Raw genomic sequence first — 21,559 nt, forward strand, 5'->3', positions numbered from 1 at the left:
TTACCTGCATGGAACAGTACCTGGAGTATATAAGAGGGGCTCAGTATATATTCTTTAAACAAAGGAAAGGAAATTCTCACAAAACAAGCTGAGAATCATCCTCACTTCCAAGAAGGTCTATCTCGACATCGTGCACCCCACTTGGGGGGATGCAAGGTAATGTTGGGGCCGCTCACCAACAAATCCATGGTTACATGTTTAATTAGTGTGGGTTGCTATCTGTTACTGGTATTGATGCTGATTTTCCACTTATTGTTATAATACAAAATACGCTTTTGACATGAACATTTAAAGAAAGAATGTTAAATACAGGAGAGTAGAGATGGAACGGGGCTCAGGTCAGCATCGAGAAGAGCACAGCATCAGAGCCCAGTGCTTTGAGTCACAATTATTTGCTTCCTATGTCTCTCCCCTATTAGACTGTGTGATTTTCTATAGGGCAGACTTGGTCCTTTCAGATTGCTGGCCACGCGGTAAAAGTAAAATCAATCTAGTTTGGATATTGCTCCAATAAGGGTGAAGGTTAATGTTGCTAGGAAGATGTCTAGATTGAATGGCAATATCAATGAAGACAGCATCTTTACCTTTTTTTCCTTTTTAATTTCAATTAATCTTTAGTAGATTCAATATGATTTGTAGATACAAGTCTAAGAACATAATGATATTCCCCCTTCTCTCCCTCACTCTCTCCCTCTCACCCTCTTTCTACCTTTCTTTCTGTTTTTTTTTTTTTAGTTTTTGAGACAACATTTTAAATTTACATTACAATAAAAAGGCTTAATATTTCACTGAACAAGAAGTTAACAAATAAAAAGCAAAAGACTCTAGTTTAGTGGGAAGGTAGACAAGGTCTATAAAAAATAATTGAATATATAAATGACCATTTCATCCATATACTTTTTTTGGGTCAATTAGTCATTCATAATTTCTTTCAATGAAATAGTGATATTGTAACATTTAAATATTTTTTGTGTGGTTATAAAATAATAATTAAGTTCATTTAGAATTTAAGCCACTTCCTCTCAACAGTTCATGCACAGGAATAATGTTATACAGATTCTAATGCAAATAATTATACATCACATTTTTTGTACTCTATTAGTTACCACAGGTCAGGGAAAAATATATATATATATGAAAGACAGCATCTTTAACATCCTACCTATGAAATGTGTCAGTCACTGCTTAGGTTGCATTTTGGAAATTGGCTCAGAAGAAGATTTTAAGGTGATGTCCACAAAACAACAAAAGATTTCAGTCAAAAGTAAAAATATCAGCCAGTTACTTGAATGATCAATTTCCTTAGCACCAAGCATCCAAATTATAGAAACTACTTAGAAGATTGAATGTTAGACTTCAATCATTGCAGTCCTTTTTTGGTCTCTATTTGTGCTAAGCATGTATCATTGGCTCTTTTCAACTAAAAAGTTATCTTTTGAAAATAATTAAAGTATACAATTTAGATTAAAAATGAAAGTATAAAATGAAAGAGAGAGAGGGAGAGACAGAGAGAGAGAAAGGGAGGAGGAGGGAGAGGGAGAGGGAGAGATTTATTTTAAGTGCTTTTATTTACAGATATACCAGATACATGACCCTACACTTTGCACCTCTTCAAATTGATATAGTTGTGGAGTCCATGAGCTCTGGGACCTTGGTGATAGTCTGGTCTTCTTGCTCAGGGAATGAAAATACTGGAAGTGTAACTTATCCTGAGCTTAAGAACAGACACAGGCAGAGTCTTGCTGTTCCAAATGAGTCTTTAACAGGTAACTCCATCAGTTTGTGAAGGGTGCTAGGAGCAATTGCCTGTGTTCTCGTTTGTGTAGAATATGAAGAGCTGCAAGTGATTTGTCAAGCATTTCACTCTCAGATGTGGTTGGAGAAGCGCCCTCCAGAATATTTTATGGTTTAGGTGAAGACATTTTAAGTTTGCATAAGGAATTTTAGATGATGTCTTTAAAATACACCAAAGCAGATGCAGGGACTCCAAGGTGTTTTTGTGCTGTGGACCACAGTGTGTATATATTTAGAACTATTCCTTACAAGGTAACTTGGACCACGACGTGGAAGTGGCTGTGTTATTTGGGGCCTGTTAAGCACCTGCCCATGGCTTTCTTGGTTTACCCTGCTTTTCCATCTGTTTTACCTGTCTCTATTCTGAATAATTTATTTTGCCATCTGCATAAATAGAACACCTGTCTGAAGGCTAACTCTTACATCTAAATAATTTAGGGAAAATAACCTCTTTCATCTTTCTCAGAATAATGTAATGACTTTCAAGAGCCAAGTGCTTAAGTAAATAACCCTTGGGGACATTTCTACAGTGTTTACTATTACACTAACAGATTAAAAGGTTAATATCTGTCTGTTTTTTAAATTAAAGTTTCTTCTCCTATTTTTTTGTCTTTAGATACCAGTTCTTGCAGCTGTTTCGCTTTCAGGTCTCTTGTTAGCATGTTTTCTATGTCTTCATTTAGAAGAACCGGTACTGTTCGTGACTTTTTAGATCCTAACTAAAAAATCTGCTCCACTCTTGACTGCCTATGAGAAAGAACAACAACTTCACGCGATGTCTCATAATGATTTACTTCAGTGAATGCTCTTGCCCCCGAGAACAAATAGACATGGTGTTGTAATAGACACTTCATCCAAGACCATTTCTACTTTTGTTGAGGTTGTTTTGGTGAAGAAGTTATTTTAAGTTTTTTTTTTTTCACTGTGAAAGGAAAGCCAATTGTGACACAGATGTGTGAATTGAAGGTAGGCACTGGACTTGAACTTCCGCAGATCGATTGGTAAATGAGCTATCTTATAAGCTCTGGATTATTCACATTACAGGACAGGAATGGAAGGAATTTCCCATCATATCTCGACTCAGCTGCTTACTAGCTGTGTGAACGCGACATGTATTTCTGCTTTCTGAATCTAATACTTATCCTACAGTTCTGTAAAGTGCAGTGTGTGTAGCATTTAGCTATTGAATGAATGTTCCTTTATTTTGTATTTATTCATATTAAAGGCTTAAGGAGAGGTGACACTGGATATCTTGGGTAGATAAGACTTAAAGATTGTTTAAAATTAATAATTGTGAAAAACTAAAATTTTCATATCATCTTTCTATGCAGAGTATAGGGACATAATTTTAATTTTAAAAATCCAGATTTCCAATATTAGCAGTGTAGATGATAGTTGCATACTATGTGGTGTATACTACCTGTACAGAATAATCCAGCAATGTCCAAGGGCTATCTAAGGTAGCAACCACCATCCCTTCGTGCTCCTATTGACATGGGATAGTTGTTTTTGAAGTCTTAGATCTGCTTTTCTTTTTTTTTCTATATTTTTTTTAACTTTTATTTAATGAATATAAATTTCCAAAGTACAGCTTATGGATTACAATGGCTCCCCCCCCCCCCATAACTTCCCTCCCACCCGCAACCCTCCCCTTTCCCGCTCCCTCTCCCCTTCCATTCACATCAAGATTCGTTTTCAATTTTCTTTTATACAGAAGATCAGTTTAGTATATATTAAGTAAAGATTTCAACAGTTTGCCCTCACATAGCAACACAAAGTGAAAAATACTGTTGGAGTACTAGTTATAGCATTAAATCACAATGCACAGCACATTAAGGACAGAGATCCTACATGATATTTTTTAAAAAATTGATTAATTTTCTATACGATTTCCAATTTAACACCAAGGTTTTTTTTTTTTTTTCATTTTCAATTATCTTTATATACAGAAGATCGATTCAGTATATACTAAGTAAAGATTTCATCAGTTTGCAGCCACACAGAAACACAAGGTGTAAAAATACTGCTTCAGTACTAGTTATAGCATTACTTCACATTGGACAACCCATTAAGGACAGATCCCACATAAGACGTAAGTACACAGTGACTCCTGTTGTTGACTTAACAATTTGACACTCTTGTTTATGGCGTCAGTAATCTCCCTAGGCTCTAGTCATGAGTTGCCGAAGCTATGGAAGCCTTTTGGGTTTGCCGACTTCGATCTTATTCCGATAGGGTCATAGTCAAAGTGGAAGTTCTCTCCTCCCTTCAGAGAAAGGTACATCCTTCTTTGATGACCCGTTCTTTCCACTGGGATCTCACTCATGGAGATCTTTCATTTAGGTCTTCTTTTTTTTGTTTTCCAGAGTGTCTTGGCTTTCCATGCCTATAATACTCTCATGCTCTTCAGCTGCATCCGAATGCCCTAAGGGCTGATTCTGAGGCCAGAGTGCTGTTTAGGACATCTGCCATTCTATGAGTCTGCTGTGTCTCCCACTTCCCATGTTGGATCGTTCTCTCCCTTTTTGGTTCTATCAGTTAGTATTAGCAGACATTAGTCTTGTTTGTGTGATCCCTTTGACTCTTAGACCTATCAGTGTGATCAATTGTGAACTGAGGATGATCACTTGGACTAGTGGGATGGCATTGGTACATGCCACCTTGATGGGATTGTATTGGAATCCCCAGGCACATTTCTAACTCCACCATTTGGGGCAAGTCTGATTGAGCATGCCCCAAATTGTACATCTCCTCCCTCTCTTTTTCCCACTCTTAAATTTTTTTTTTATTTTTTTTTATTTTTGACAGGCAGAGTGGACAGTGAGAGAGAGACAGAAAGGTCTTCCTTTTGCCGTTGGTTCACCCTCCAATGGCCGCCGCGGTAGCGCGCTGCGGCCGGCGCACCGCGCTGTTCCGATGGCAGGAGCCAGGTGCTTCTCCTGGTCTCCCATGGGGTGCAGGACCCAAACACTTGGGCCATCCTCCACTGCACTCCCTGGCCACAGCAGAGAGCTGGCCTGGAAGAGGGGCAACCGGGACAGGATCGGTGCCCCGACCGGGACTAGAACCCGGTGTGCCGGCGCCGCAAGGCGGAGGATTAGCCTATTGAGCCACGGCGCCGGCCTTTCCACTCTTAAATTTAACAGGGATCACTTTTCAGTTAAAATTTAAACACCTAAGAATAATTGTGTGTTAATTACAGAGTTCAACCACTAGTACTAGAACAAAAAAATACTAAAATGGATAAAGATTTACATTGTGCATCAACAGTCAGGACAAGAGCTGATCAAGTCACTGTTTCTCATAGTGTCCATTTCACTTCAACAGGTTTCCCCTTTGGTGCTCAGTTAGTTGTCGCTGATCAGGGAAAACAAATGATATTTGTCTCTTTGGGACTGGCTTAATTCACTCAGCATGATGTTTTCCAGATTCCTCCATCTTGTTGCAAATGACCAGATTTCATTGTTTTTGACTGCTGTGTAGTATTCTATAGAGTACATGTCCCATAATTTCTTTATCCAGTCTATTGTTGATGGGCATTTGGGTTGATTCCAGGTCTTAGCTATTGTGAATTGAGCTGCAATAAACATTAAGGTGCAGACAGCTTTTTTGTCTGCCAATTTAATTTCCTTTGGGTAAATTCCAAGGAGTGGGATGGCTGGGTTGAATGGTAGGGTTATATTCAGGTTTCTGAGGAATCTCCAGACTGACTTCCATAGTGGCTTAACCAGTTTGCATTCCCACCAACAGTGGGTTAGTGTCCCTTTTCCCCCACATCCTCTCCAGCATCTGTTGTTCGTAGATTTCTGAATGTGAGCCATTCTAACTGGGGTGAGGTGAAACCTCATTGTGGTTTTGATTTGCCTTTCCCTGATTGCTAGTGATCTTGAACAATTTTTCATGTGTCTGTTGGCCATTTGGATTTCCTCTTTTGAGAAATATCTATTGAGGTCCTTGGCCCATCTCTTGATTGGGTTGTTTGTTTTGTTGTTGTGGAGTTTCTTGATTTCTTTGTAGATTCTGGTTATCAACCCTTTATCTGTTACACAGTTTGCAAATATTTTTTCCCATTCTGTCGGTTGCTTCTTCACTTTCCTGACTGTTTCTTTTGCAGTACAGAAACTTTTCTTAATTTTATGTTTTTTTTCCCCCAGGCTAACAGCTATCATTTATTGCTATAGTTTATAGGTTGGTCTGTAGCAGCTCCTCTTATTTCAAATTTCTGCTTGTAATCTGTTGCAAATATTGAATACAGAATTATGAGTTGGGTTTACCTATGTATGTATTTTAGTGCAAGAATTTTTGAGACAGTTTGAAATATAACTATATTAGCTTGCAAATCTCCTAATCCATAGAACAATTGAAGTGTTTATTATATAAAGATTTGGTTACTATATCAATTACGAAAGAGGCATAATAAATTCTCACTTATTTGAAAATTTAATCACATTCGTAATTCAAGTGCCCAGACAAAAGTTAGCAAAATAAGGCAAAAAAGCAAGTTTAAGTTATGGATGATGATTTAAAAATTTTTATCTCAATTTATTGTATAATTGTTTGGGAAATATTAATCTTCATCATGGAGAGTCTACTATGAACTAGGCAATCTGGGGTATAATATAAAGACCAAAAGAAAAAAAACCGATGTTTTGTAAACAAGTCAACTAGGTGATGGCAGAATCATGGAGCACCTCCCGAGGCCGTAGGACAGGCTGGGAGAGAGAAGGCAGTGAAGCAAGAATGGGGTTCAGAGGTACTTGGGACATTTCTTTTTGACAGGCAGAGTTAGACAGTGAGAGAGAGCGAGAGAGAGAGAGAGAGAGAGAGAGAAAGAAAGGTCTTCCTTCTGTTGGTTTACCCCCCAAAAGGCCGTGATGGCTGGCTCCCTGCGGCCGGTGCACCACGCCGATCCAAAGCCAGGAGCCAGGTGCTTCCTCCTGGTCTCCCAGGCGGGTGCAGGGCCCAAGCACTTAGGCCATCCTCCACTGCCTTCCCGGGCTCAGTAGAGAAATGCACTGGAAGAGGAGCAACCTGGACAGAATCCGGCGCCCCAACCTGGACTAGAACCCGGGGTGCTGGTGCCACAGGCAGAGGATTAGCCTAGTGAGCCATGGCTCCGGCCAACATTTCTTCATATAACTTAATAATACCTTTAGAGACTACTTGTGTCTAATCCAGTATGTAACAGTTCTGTCTGATGATGAAGCGCTGCTGTGTACACTCACCTTCCTGGATTGGCGGGTCAGATACTACCTGGCTAATGATGAGCAACTCAGGTTGCATGGTAACTTGGTGGTCTGTGGGCAATCATTCAGTTTATACTAAAGCCTAGTAGCAGACCAAAGACTATCACAAAAGAAGAGTAGTTATCTGCAGATGAGGGGAAGATCTTATTCTGAAATCCCAAGGGTGAACTGTGGTTCACCTTTGGGTTCCACTCATGGGTGAGTGGATGGTCATTGGATATCATTTTCTAAAAATTTGTATTTGCTTATTAGAGAGAGGGAGCGAGGGAGCGAGGGAGCGAGGGAGAGAGAGAGAGAGAGAGAGAGAGAATATCTCCCATCCACTGGTTCATTCCCTAGATGCCTGCAAGAGCCAGTGCTAGGTAAGGCCAAAACCAGGAGCCTAGAACTCAGTCTGGGTCTCCTGTGAGGGTATCAGGGACCTAACTAGTTGCACCATCACCTGTTGCCTCCCAGGGTGCGCTGCATATTAGTAGGAAGCTGGTATCAGGAGTGCACCCAAGACTGTAGCTGAGGAACCCAGATATAGGTGTGGGCACCCTAAGTGGCATCTTTTCTGGGAGCTATGTTAAATCCTCTAGTTCATGTCATCTCTTAAGAATTTGTCATTTCCTACCACAAGCAGTCTTCCTGCCCCGTCACCGTTAGAATAGGGACTATCATAGACATCTTTGTTCCCTACAACATCTAAAAAAATGCCCTGCACATAATCAAAGCTTAGTAGATATCTCTTAAATGAGTGTATGGATGAAAGATTCATCAAATTACAAATGGTAAGACAATTTTGTGATGTGTAGAAATATACATGCTTGTTTATTTCAAACGAGTTATCACTTCACTGATTTTAAAAATGTTTTTGAAATTTCAGGGGTTCCCTTTTGGCTTTATATTGTAAATACAACAATGACAAAGACATAATTTTTGCTCATGTTGTCAATATTCAGATTAATCTCTTACATTTTAAAAGTGCTACTTAAATTATTTCACAAATCCACCGAATTCTAAAATAAAACTGGTTTCCTACAAAGAGATGTAGTCTTGTATTCTTCCATGCCTACTTTGTTTACGATATGACACATCCTATTTTCTTCTTGGAGATGCATCATGCACATTCACCTTGGCTTCTGTATTTAAAAGCTGGGGGTCAGGAATTTCAAAGGAAGCACTTTGTTACGATTCCAGAATAGTGAGAAAACACAACGGCAGAGACTCAAATCTATCGTGGTATTTGGCTTCCTGCCTTCCTTTAATTTTACAATGAGAGAGAATCAAGGCGAGACTTGGCTCCCTTTAGGAGTCCCTCTCCTGTGTGCCGTGTCTCCAGTCAGCAGAGAGACTGACAGACGATAACACTCGATGCCAGGTTCCCTTGCCCACTCAAAGACCCTCCCTCAGGTATCAGTTGCTTGGCTGAGCTTGGAGGTCAACGAGACACCTCCCTGGAGACTTACCTGGCCTGAGGGACAGAGCAACCAGAAAATCCTCTCAGGGAGAGCAGCTGTTATCTGAGCTAGGATCAAAGTCCCCTCTGTACTCCAGAAAAATATCTTCCAAACTGGGTCTCTCTGCATGAGTCGAATGAATGTTGAATGAATCCCCAGGGATGCCAGTTGCTCTGCTCAGGAACAAGCTGTCACAAACACTGTGCCACGAAAGTTCACCTCCTTTTAAGGTCCTTTCGGTTTGAGAATTTTTATTCCTTGCCTCAGAGGCCCATCAGAAGTTAATCAAGACATTGGGCAGCAGGGAAATGTGATGATTAATTTGGGGGGCAGTTTTCATTTTTGTGTTGAGTTTTGTCTTTTATTCCTGTCGTACAACATCGCTTCACCCTGGTAATCCTCACGGTATCCATAAAAAGCACAGTGAGTAAAGAAAGCAATTATCCAAATATTCAGCTTTTGTACCTGCAAGCCTTAAAAATGATAAATTTCCTATCGATCCGATTCGGGTTATAATGTAACACACTTCTTTTGCCTCATACAAAATCTCTTAGATCATCATATAGCGATGACCTAAAGTAAGTGGAATGCATGTTCTTAGTGGAAGTATTGGTAATCCAAAAAGCCTGACCCAAATTTCCAATCAGACCGATTGACACGAATGATTCAGGTAGTGGCTCCAGAGTTTTATGGACTCGGCGTAGCCTAGTGATGCTTTGGTTTCCTGCTAAGCAGATACACGCAGCACCGGAGTGTAGATCCAGCAATATTTGGGACATGTCTTGTTCCACTTAGTGGCCTGGACCTGGAGGTAACACACATTTCTTGAGGTGAACCAGATGGAGCATACCTTCCCTTATCCTGTTTGAATTACAGAAGCAACAAACTGAACTAGAGGTAAAAATGTCACCAGGACAAAATATGTACTTTGGCCAAAGAGAGAAAAGATAGCATTTGGAAGTGCACTTTATAGACGATGCCTTTGACTACTTCCATTCTTTTCAGTCTGAATGTATTTTGCTGACATTGTAGTATAGCCAGTTTTATTCCATACGTTTCAGGTTGCCTGGTTTAAATTGATGTTTTCGGTAGCACTGCCAGTGGGTAGGTGGGTGGGTCAGATATTTTAGTCATGGCACACACTATTGTACAGACATCTGTTATATTGAATGGATTATTTTGTTTATCAAGTTTCTTTGAATAGCAATTTCAGTTTTGTATCTTATTTCCTTCTTTGATGAGGGTATTGCCAGCAGATGCAAGCTACATATTGGCTTGAGTTTCTTGCAGTTCCCTTGCTAGCTTTTTTTATTTCTTTTAAGTTTTTTTTCTTCCCCTTAGCACTTTTCTTCTTAACAACTCTGTGAATTCTAAAGAAACTCAGCGTTTTGAACACAATCTCCTTAAATTAACAGCCTCACAAATTGTCCTTTTAAGAAACATTTCTTGTCTTTCCAAGGTCATTAGCAATAAAACCACATTTTTTCCCCTCTTTTTGTCTTTATTTTCTTGTGGGTTTTTTCCGTGTGTAAGTAAGCAGCTCTTTATAACAAATGCTGTTTGAGAGATGAGTGTGTGGTTTCTGTCCAGGGCAGTGCTGAACAGTTGTTCTTCTTCATGTCACCAGACCCCCTCTGGACTACAGCTTGCGTCAACAGGCCTGAACACAAAGGGTCAGGTAATACGGCATATGGTAATCCTGGGAAGGCATTGTAGGGGACCAGGAACTTATTTATAGGACAGCAAATCTCATGATGATGATGATGATGACGATGGTGGTGAGAGCTGGTACCCACCCAGCATTCAATGTGTATTGGGTATTGTTAAAAATTTCATGTCTGTCTACTCTCTGAAGTCCTAGAACAAACCTATACGGTAACTGTTATTACCTCCATTTCATATCTGAGGAAACTGAGAGTCAGTAGCAATCAGTTTAGTGCTCCAACCCAGAGTAACTGGCCGAGTCAGGATTCAAATCTAGACAGTTGGCACCAATATCTGCACTTAAAAAACTTACACAAATAGATCAATAAGTAATTTTAGAGCTATTTATTTTTAACTTTTTATGAGGTGGAGGGGGGAAAGGGGAGAAAGGGATCTTCCATCTGCTAGTCCACTCCCCAAATGCTCCCATTGGCAAGGGCTGAGTCAGTTGAAATCAGGAGCTCAGATCTCAATCCAGGTGCTTCTTTGGCTGGTAGGGACCCAAGTACTGGACATCAACCTGCTGTCTCCCAGGTTGCACTTTAAAAGGAAGCTGGATCAGAAGCAGAGCAGAGACTTGAACCCACTTACTCTGACGTAGGATGTGGGGTCCTTATGCTGCTGTGGATGTGCAGCATCTTAACGGCTGCACCAGACACTGGCCCCCAAAGTCTGCAGCTTTAACTGTAAGCTCTGTTATGTCTATCATGCAACAGGAAGCAGACAGGGTAAAACCTAACCCATGGCGGCGAGGATGGCTGAGGAAAGATACCTGGAGAAGAAAGCCAGCCAGATGAAGACTGAGGTGAGCAGGTAAAGAAGAAAGTTCAGGCAACTCAGGAGGGAAGGGAAAACGGGCTGAGACAGAGAGCTGGAAACCATCGTGTGGTTGTGGTGAGAATCCCCTCCTTGGTAGAAGATACTTCACAAGTTTGATGGGCAAAGTGGAATTAAAATATTGACCTATTTTAATGCAAAAACTCTTGAAATCCATGTATAGTTTGCTTATTACATCCATTAAAAATTATCTGAGAGGGGCAGATAAAATTCTCCTATCCAGTGGTTCAGTCCCAGAGGGCTGGATTGAGGCCAGAGTCAAGACCTGGGGACTCAAACCATGTTTCCTATGTGGGTGGCAGGGATCTCAATACTTGAGCCATCACCTGCTGTCTCCCAGGCTGTGCATTCCAAGGAAGCTGGCACTGGGAGCAGAGCTGGGACTCACATCCAGGCACTCCCCTACGGGATGTGAGTGTCTCAAGTGGTGGCTTCACCACAATGCCAACATGCTGCCCCAGAACAAGCTCGTCTTTTAATTCCATTTGTCACGAATGTTTCGAAGTGCCACTCTACACTAGCCTGGCCACTGACTGAACTGGGAAATCAGCAAGTTACCAACCTTAAGGAAGAAGCAAGATGCTGAAGAACCTGCCTAGGAATTTTAAATGTGAGACATTGGCAAAAAGCAAGATAGAGAAGCGCCAAAAGATAGTGTGGACTTAATATGGTTTCACAGCCTCTTGTAGAATTCAGGGCACTGCATCATAGTGGCTCTGAGGAATGTTCCTGTCTTTATTGATGGCACATGTAGCTCATTCTAATGCAATTAACATGTCTTTCTCTATTACTGGATTGTAAGATCCTTGGGTCTAATCTTCCTCTTTCAATATATCCAACACTTTGTGCTTGTCATGAAGTTATTGCTCAGGAAATGAGAGTTCAATTACAAACCCAAAGGAGAGAGGCAGAGGGGAGTAGGGCTGTCTCATGTAGGCTGGAGGTGGTGTGGAGAGAAAGATAGAGGGCTCAGGAAGGAGCCTCAAAGAAGAACATTGTTGAGAGAGACAGCCTGGGGTGGAGCACAAAGTGCAGGAGCTGTGGGCCCAGGAAACTCAAGCTGTGAACCTTTGCCTTATTGGCATTTTGCTTTACCCCTAATTGGGGCAGCCCGGGCATGGTGATGGTGAAGCTGTGAGAGGTGTCTCAGCAGCCACCTGCCAGTATGGATGCTGGGGAGCCAGCCTCTACCCATCTCGGGCCAATGTTTCTGCCATACAGATGTGTCCAACAGCGACCTCACCAGAGACTCCAGTCCCCAGAAAGTCTCATGCATAGGACAACTCCTTGCTGTCCTTGTTTGCTCTTGGACTCACCCAGGGCAGTTTATACCACTTCGACATAGTCTCCTAGGTGTATCTACTTCTGGGCTTGCACCAGGTCTCTGCATCACCTCCTGCAGGGCCATGATTTTCTCATGTAATGTGGAGGATGGCTTGACTATCTCTATGGTGACTTACTGCATGGCAGTGTTGCATTAGTTGTTACTCCCTCCTGTGTTACAAACCATATTATGTATCCGGACATGAAACTGCAAAAACAGACAAGCAATCCAACTTCATAGGCTCCAATTGGTTTCACCATTTCTCTTTAAAATTAATAGATTTTCTTTTCGGGGTGTTTAGTTTTACAGAAAATTGAAAAGACAGTACATTCCTTCTTCTCATCACCTCTATTTTCCTTATTATTGTTTTGCATTGCTGTGATAACATATGTTACAAATGATGAACCAATATTAATACATGGCTATTAAACAAAGTCCATAGTTTACATTAAGACTCTTTGTGTTTGTACAGTTCTATTGGTTCTGCTGCAGACAAAGTGTCATGTGTTATCCATTATCATGCAGAATAGTTCCAGTGCCCTAAAAGTCCCCCTGCACTCCACCTGTTTATCCCTTCACCCTCCTCTTAACCCCTGGAAATCAATGTTTTTTTTTTTTTTTTGTCTTTGTTTTTTTTTTTAATTTGAGAAGTAGAGAGTCTTAGAAAGAGAAACAATTATATAAAGAGCACCAGTCCGCTGGTTTACTCCCCAGATTCCCACAGAAGTTGGTACTGGGCTGGGCTGAAGCTGAGAGCTGGGAACGCAGACCTCCCACACATGGGCTTAAGCCATCACTGATGCCTCGCAGAATCTGTTATTATCAGGAAGCTGGTATTTCCTATTCTATATTTGTGCTTTTTCCACAATGTTATATGGCTGGAATCATGTAGTATGCAACCATATCAGACTGGCTTGGTCTTCACTTAGCAATGTACATTTAAAGTTTTTTTTGTTGCTTGGTAACTCTTCTTTTTATTGCTGAATAATACTAAAATACATGGATGTGTCACAATTTGTTTATCCATTCACTACAAAAGAATATCTATGCTTCTTCCAATGTTTGGAATTACAAATAACGATGCAATAAAATTTGCCTGCAGATTTGTGTGTGGACATATGTTCTCAACTCATTTTAGTAAATACTTAGGGGCATGATAGGTGGATCATATGATAAGACTATATTTAGCTTTGTATGACTCTGCCAAACTGTCTTCCAAGGTGGCTGTGTCATTTTGCACTCACACCAGCAATGAATGAGAATTCTTATTGCTGCACATTCTTGCCAGCACAGTACTGTCACTATTTGGGATTTATGCTATCCTAATAGATATACAATGGTATCTTGTTGTTATTTTAATTTGCAATTATCTAATGACATATGTTGTTGAACATTTTTTCATGTACCATCATGCATCTCATAATGACAGTTTGGCCAATGACAGACCTTATATATGATGTGGTTCCATACAGCTGTAATGGAGTTGAAAAATTCCTATCACTTAGTAGTTTTACTATGTTTTTTTCTATATATATTTAGATACATAGATACTTTCCATTGTGTCACAATTGCTTGTGGCATTTAGTTCACTAACATGCTGTGTAGGTTTGTAGCTGATGAACCATAAGCTAAATCATGCAGTGTAGGTGTGTAGTAAGCCATACAACCTAGGTTTGTGTAAGAACAGTTTTTAAGAAAGTTCAACTTACCAAATTTTGTTCCATCAACTATGTTTTTGTGTTGTGCCTGAAAACTCTTTGCCATACTCCGAGTCATCTAGAATTTCTCCTATGCTATCTTGTAGAAATTTTGTAGTGTTACATTTTAGTATATGATTCATCTTTTAAGAAAAAGGAAAATTGGGCCAGCGCCGCGGCTCACTAGGCTAATCCTCCGCCTTGCGGCGCCGGCACATCAGGTTCTAGTCCCGGTCAGGGCGCCGGTTCTGTCCCGGTTGCCCCTCTTCCAGGCCAGCTCTCTGCTGTGGCCAGGGAGTGCAGTGGAGGATGGCTCAAGTACTTGGGCCCTGTACCCCATGGGAGACCAGGATAGGCACCTGGCTCCTGCCATCGGATCAGTGCGGTGCACCGGCCACAGCGCGCTGGCCGCGGCGGCCATTGGAGGATGAATCAATGGCAAAAGGAAGACCTTTCTCTCTGTCTCTCTGTCTCTCTCTCTCACTGTCCACTCTGCCTGTCAAAAAAAAAAAAAAAAAAAAAAAAGGAAAATTTTCATGTATCTCATGTGTATGGTTTTAATAGCATATTGATACTTCCCACCCAATTCTCCCTCACTCCCAGCCTCCCTCCTTTTATTTTTTTTTAATTTTTACAATGCTATACTTTCAATTTTTTTTGCAATCGCAAACTTAATTCTCCACTCAGACTACAAAAAATGTAATATATATAATTCATGTTTAGTTAATTGTTCTGAAATGCCTAAGGTGATGTTCAGGTTCACTTACAACTCACCTAGTTGTTGCTTTTGTTTTGTCTGTTTTATTGTCCTTGTGACACTGCTTCTGTGTTTTGGCGAATGTCTTGATTAAGCAAGTGTATTTTTAAGATAAGATCTTCAACATAGTAACAATTATATTAGCCCTATCATTTTACTCCCCAAATGTTCCATCATGAAATGTTGAGCAATTGGGGCTGGTGTTTGGTGTTGTGGGTAAAGCTGCTGCCTGTGACATCAGTATCCCATACTGGGGGCTGATTTAATTCCCGGCTGCTCCACTTCTGATCCAGCTCCCTGTTAATGCGCCTGGGAAAAGCATCGGAGGATGGCTCAAGTGCTTGGACCTCTGCACCCATAGGGGAGACCCAGAAAAACCTCCTGGCTCCTGGTTTCACCCCAGCCCAACCCTGGCTATTGTAGCCATCTGGGGTGTGAACCAGCAGAGGGAAGACCTTTCTCTTTCTGTCTTTGTCTCTGTAATTTTGACTTTCAAATAAATAAATGAATCTTTATAAAAAATGTAGAGAAATTTACTTAATCTCTTATTTCCTTACATCTCTAGTATGCACAAGTCAAGGTAATCATTAACATTGGGGAAATAGTGAAAGGATTAAATGTAGAACACCCGAGGGCTCTTCAAAAAGTTCATAGACAATGAATATTCTGAGACAAACTATGCATGGATTTCTTTCTTTTTTTCAGCAAAATGAACTTAACTTCTTTTTTCTACAAACTCTCTTTCTGAAATACCATACTAAGAGATGAGGACTTAGACTTACTGAGCACTTGCTATGTTCCAGGCACTCTAGTGGGAATTTAAACATGTTCTCTTTAGCCCTCAAACAACCTTGGAAGGGGATAGTCCCATCTCGTCGGTGCAGAAGCCGCATCGTCGGTGCAGAAGCCGCAACTGTAGCGAGGTTCCCAAGTGGAAGTTGGAGTGGAACCTGGATGTGACCTACAGCACTGAGTCTGCTGGTTCCACGCAGCCACACCACCTTCCTCTCAGGACCTCCGGGGGAGGACCTGGCCAGGCTGCTCATCTTACCTTAGTGGCGGCCGAGAGGGCCTGGGAGGTTGTGTTTGATTTTCAGTAGGACAGAGCACGGGTGCTGTGCTGCCCTCGTGGGTGTTTGTTCACTCCTGAAACAGCATGTGTTGAGCATCCACCATGAGTGAGGTGTTTGTGGACACTGTTATTGGGGATGGTAAAGGTCCCGCTGGGGGTGGAGGCGGATCTGGAATGTTTTTGCCTTCATCTGCCTCCAAAAGGGGCTCCATTTCCCTCAGTGCAATTAGTGAGATTTCTTCACGCAGAGACCAATATCAGCCTGAAAAATATCACCGAGCCTTGGCCGGTGCCGTGGCTCACTAGGCTAATCCTCTGCCTGTGGCGCCGGCACACCGGGTTCTAGTCCCGGTTGGGGCGCCGGATTCTGTCCGGGTTGCTCCTCTTCCAGGCCAGCTCTCTGCTGTGGCCCGGGGAAGGCAGTGGAGGATGGCCCAAGTGCTGCATGGGAGACCAGGAGGAAGCACCTGGCTCCTGGCTTTGGATCAGCGCGGTGCGCCTGCCCCAGAGGCCATTGGGGGTTAAACCAATGGAAAAGGAAGACCTTTCTCTCTATCTCTCTCTCTCACTGTTCACTCCGCCTGTCAAAAAAAAAAAAAAAAAATCACTGAGCCTTTGAACCACAGAAGCAGAAGTCCTACAGGTGGCGAAGATGAGCATGGACCCTCAGGCCTGGGGCAGGTGCCTTCAACAGTCCTGGTTTCTTTGTTTTCAAAGGCAGCATTTAGAACACATTTATTTTGACACAGCTCCCATTTTTCAAAGTGCCTCATTCTTAACCTTAAAACTGGGGCTTATGGCTGCCCCTGGACCTCATCTGTCTCTAGTGATTGACTTTGGCACAGCTCATGTGGTCTCTTCCTGGTCAGCAGGTCCTGATGTTGAGCCCTCACTCGCACACCTGCCCTGGTCACTGTGTCTACTTCAGATTCCCTGTTGTTTTAGGCGTTATTAGCTGGTTTCCACCAGGAAAGAAGTTAGTGGGAGCTGAACTTGAGAGCTCTGCGGGAGCTTTGGGTTGCAGGCCTGGTCCACTAGTTGTGCGAATCCCCACAACCACCTTGCGACATGTTGTCTTGGAGGCTGCAACCCTTTTCAAACAAAACTGGAGACGGAGGAACACATTCTTGATGATGTTGGGGACTTAGGGAAATTTAGAATCTGAAAGTGAACTGAAGAAACAAGTGAAGCAGAGAGTGAGAGAAAGAGAGGGAGAAAGAGAGCGAAAGAGACTGACAGCCCAGGAAAGGGGGAAAAAAAAAGTCAAAGAGTTGGAACAACAGAGCCGGCTTCTTCTCTCAACAAAATGTAATTTAGATCTTGTTCTACAATAAGCCATAATGAGCAACAAAATCACACTGATTGTAAAAGGAAGAGTCTCCAGGTGTTTGGTATTTTTTTTTGTTTTGTTTTGTTTCTGTTTCTGGTTTTTAATGTAATTGCTGGGAGGAAGGGCGAAAGACTCCTGTGCCATTGGAGAAGATTAATTCTGGAGTGGGAAAGGGTTCCGTTAAGTCTTTTGCCTTGTTTGTGTTTCAGTAGTGGACAGAAAAATTAAACACTGAGCTTTGCTCATTTTTGCTGGGTTGAGCTCCATGCCACATGGGAAGTCATTGGTGTAAATGTGTTGAATATTGAAGCTAACTTGTTGCCCGGGCCCCCACGCCAATGCTCCATCTGGAGGTATAATAAAAAGGCTGCGAACTGCTTTAAGGCTGTGAAACAGGACAGATGTTTCAGTATGTTTCTTAGCCCTCATCACTTCCTTCTTTTTATGAGACTTAAATTCTCTTTTTTTCCCTAAGCTTGACACTTTTTACTACTCTATTGAATATGTAACTGGTTCTCCACTCCATTCAACTCTGCACGTGATAATTAAACAACACATTGTTATTACATTTTAATTGTCACGGATCTGAGTATATTGTTTTCTTCTTTTTATTAGGTAACTTAACATCCACTCCAGTAGTTATTTTGCCTTGTTTTGTCATTGGCAAACCATTTTTCCTGCAGCTTGATTACTTCGCTGGTGCAATTTGTCAGAGCATGCCTTACATCCTCTTTTGTTTTGAAGTCCAGATCTCAATCCTTCTCTTTCTTGGGGCTGCTTTTGCCCTCCCAGTAAACTTTTCCTAAAACTCTTCTGCCTGCAGCTTTGTGCAGTTAGGGCGCAGTCTGAGCCTGGTGATTGAGATTATGTCAGCTCCTGGCCAAGTGTTGGATCATAGCGGACGTCTTGGGGAAGGGAGCGATGAGACGCCAAAGACGGACTTGGCAGCACCAACGACAGTCTCAGGGATGCTTGATTCCTGCAGAGCTGCCCTGGAAAGCGCCAAATGATTTCTTTCGCTGCTTGCTGAGATGAAATGTCAGCCCTCCCAATCGGGTTTCTAGCGCTCCTGTCAATAATGATTTCTTTCTTACAAAACACATCCCGTCTCCAAATTTTGAGCAACTTTCCTTGCTATATATATATATATATATATATATATATATATATATACACACACACACACACACACACACAATTCTGGCTCCTGACACCTCGTGATGCCACTTTGGGGGTATTGTGAACAGGCGTCATGCCCCAGAAGATTCATGACTTATACAAGTTAGGATTTTTAGATTGCGTTCAGCTAAAATGGGATCTCTTCATTTCTAGGATTCTAGGATCACATGTGACAGCTATGAGTACATTAAGATACACTAGCCTTTGCGGGTATTCCTCCTTTACAGAGTATCACAGCTACATCAGTTTCTGGGGGCTCCTGTAACAGAGCTGCGATCCCAACTGGGTGATTTAGACATTGGAAATTCCTTGTCTCACGATTCTGGAGCTGGAAGTCCAAACTCCAAGTGTTAATCGGGTTGGATCCCACTGAGAGCGGCGAGGGAAGGCTTGGCTCTAGGCCTGCCTCCTTGATTTATGGGGGTGCTCTCCCCGTGTCTTTATGCTGCTTTCTCTCTCTCTTTGGACCTGTCTCTGTCTAACTTTCTCCTTTTTAAAAGAATAGTTATTTATTTTTATTTATTTGGCAGAAAAACAGAGGGAGGTGGAGAGTGAGAGAAGAGCTCTTGCATTTAACAATTTACTTCTCAACTGCCTACAACAACTGAGGCTGAAGCAGGGAGCTAGGAGGTCAATGCAGGTCTCCCACGTGGATGGCAGGGACCCAGCTCCTTGGATCATCACCACTGCTTCCCAGGAAGCGCTCACAGGAAGCTGGAATCAAGAGCAGAGCCAAGTATTGAACTCACCTAGTACAACATGGGATGCCACCATCCCGGCCAGTGGTGCAGACTGCTAGGCGAAACACCCATCCACAGCTTTCTACTTTTTATGAGGGCACCAGTTTTGTTTTTTGGATCGAATCCCATTCCAATGACTTAATCTTAATTAATTTCATCTGTGAGGCTCTTATTTCCAAATCAGATGCCATTCTTAGGTTATCTTTCAACCTGTAAATTTTGACTGGGGCACAATTCAACTCATGACATCAATATTCCACTCTTCTTCTTTTTTTCCCTTCCTTCCTTATCACACCAAAGTCTCCAATACAAGGGGAATTCAAAGACTGTGTGGAAAATGCATATTATGGGAAATATTTCAAGGATTTAAAAATTTATTTTGCACCAAAATAAAATTATCTTTTCATTCCATTTGGCTTGAACCCTGTGAAGTGCCTTTGTACACTCAAGGGAAGGGAACAGATCACAGCTTGTGATGTTCTGTCTCCCAAGGCACTCACTTTGTCCTAAATCTTAAATTTTTATAAAATTGAGGGAACAGGCCATCAAGTAGAGTGTATTTTGGATTACTTATTTTTAATTAATTGATTAGTCACTGATCTTACAGGGAAGAGATCAGGGGTATGGGCTCGCAGACAGGGTGCCGTGCTTGCCTGTTTGACTGAAGCACAGGTGTGTCCATAACAGGAGTTTTACTCAAGTTGTATGAGTGAAGAAGGCAGTGTTGAGGGGCTAGTGTAGTCTTGCAGCAGGTTAAGCCACCACCTGTGATACTGACATTCCAACTGGGTGCCAATTCAAGTCCCAGTTGCTCCACTTCTGATCCAATTTCCTACTAATGTATCTGGGAAAGCAGCAGAAGATGGCCCGAGTGCTTGGGTCCCTACACACATCTGGGAAACCTGGTTGGAGTTCCAGGCTCCTGGCTTCAGCTTGGCCCAGCCACAGCCATTGTGACCATTTAGGGAGTGAACCAGTGGATGGAAGATCTCTCTCTGTCTCTCCTCCTCTCTCTGTAACTCTTCCTTTAAAATAAAAAAAATTAATTTAAAATTAAAAATATAAAAATACAAAATAAAAGAAGGCAGTGTTAGGAAAGCCTGAAGCAAATCAATATTTCTTAATTGGACAGTCTGCCTCAGAACCACTGGTTAAATGTAAATTCCAGGGTCCCACCCTCGGCCTAATGGACCCAAATCTCTGTGGCTGATGTTCAGGACCTTTCTAAGAAAATATTCCACAAAGAAGTTTGAGAACTGCTCATACAACAAAATAAGGAATTCATACAGATCGGTTTGATTAACTTATAGGCATGTAATGTACATATGTGAACACGTAGATCATCTTTTCTTAAACGTTCAACAGTCCAGAGACTGGAGTTGGGATTCATAATCAACAAGGAGTTTCTCAGGCCCCTCTGCTTTCGAGACACTTTCTTTTCTTTCTCATACATTCCTTCCCTTCTATGAAAAATTGTGTATTTAGCTTTCCTCCAAAACATAGAAGACTTGTAACCTGAATGGCTGTTGCTGCGTCATTTCGAAGGGAAGGTGGTCCTTCGCTACCCAGCTGGACTCTCAGAGGACCTATGATAGAGAGCTATACGAATTTACACACCTGCCAACCACACCTTTTGTCTTTAATTTTCCTTTTAACACACACAGACAATACGTATTTGTTTTCGTCCTAGATACATTTTTTTTGTTTTTGCTCTGGTATATTTTTGGGTAAAAAAAAAATCTCTGAAAACTCCAAGTATTAAAAAAAACACACACAAGAAGCAATTTAGGAAAGATTAAAAGCAATTGTTCTGTTACCCTTGGCAACAGAGTCTAGATGCAGCCAATCAGCAGAGTTGATGTATTGTTTTGACACACGTGCACATATTTCTAACATAAATAGCAACAGAGACCTAATAACAGTAGGTTTTAAAGCTGGAGACTGATGTCATTTCAAATGTGTCAATCACAGAGAACCTACGAAAGTGTTTTTTTTTTTTTTTCCTATCAAGCTGACATTAAGTATATGCTGTAATGACTTGCTGAGTGGTGGCAGGCTTCTGTCAGGCCATAGAGGAGAAGTGAAATCTATAATTATAGTCCTGATTCTTGGAACGTGTCCTTTTGCACATCTCCAAAAAATTAATAAGAAAATAAAATTTGAGTCCTACGTAAAACTTATCTGTTAACATAACCAAAAAAATTACCAAGAAAAAGTGTGCTTATATTATAGGAATGAACAAAATTAGACCAGAATTAGTTTGTTTATCCTTAAAATAGATGCATTTCTTCAGTTTCTATGTCTGTTGAATTTATGATCAACTTGTGCCAATAAGTTCTGCTATTTCAGTTTTTAAAGGTCTCTTAGAAATTAACATTTGCACAAAACAATAGGAGAGAACAATAGTTTTAGGCTGCCCTGAGGAAAATAAATGGGT

This window comes from Lepus europaeus, chromosome 2 (genome assembly GCF_033115175.1).
Source record: "Lepus europaeus isolate LE1 chromosome 2, mLepTim1.pri, whole genome shotgun sequence".
Taxonomy (NCBI): Eukaryota; Metazoa; Chordata; class Mammalia; order Lagomorpha; family Leporidae; genus Lepus; species Lepus europaeus.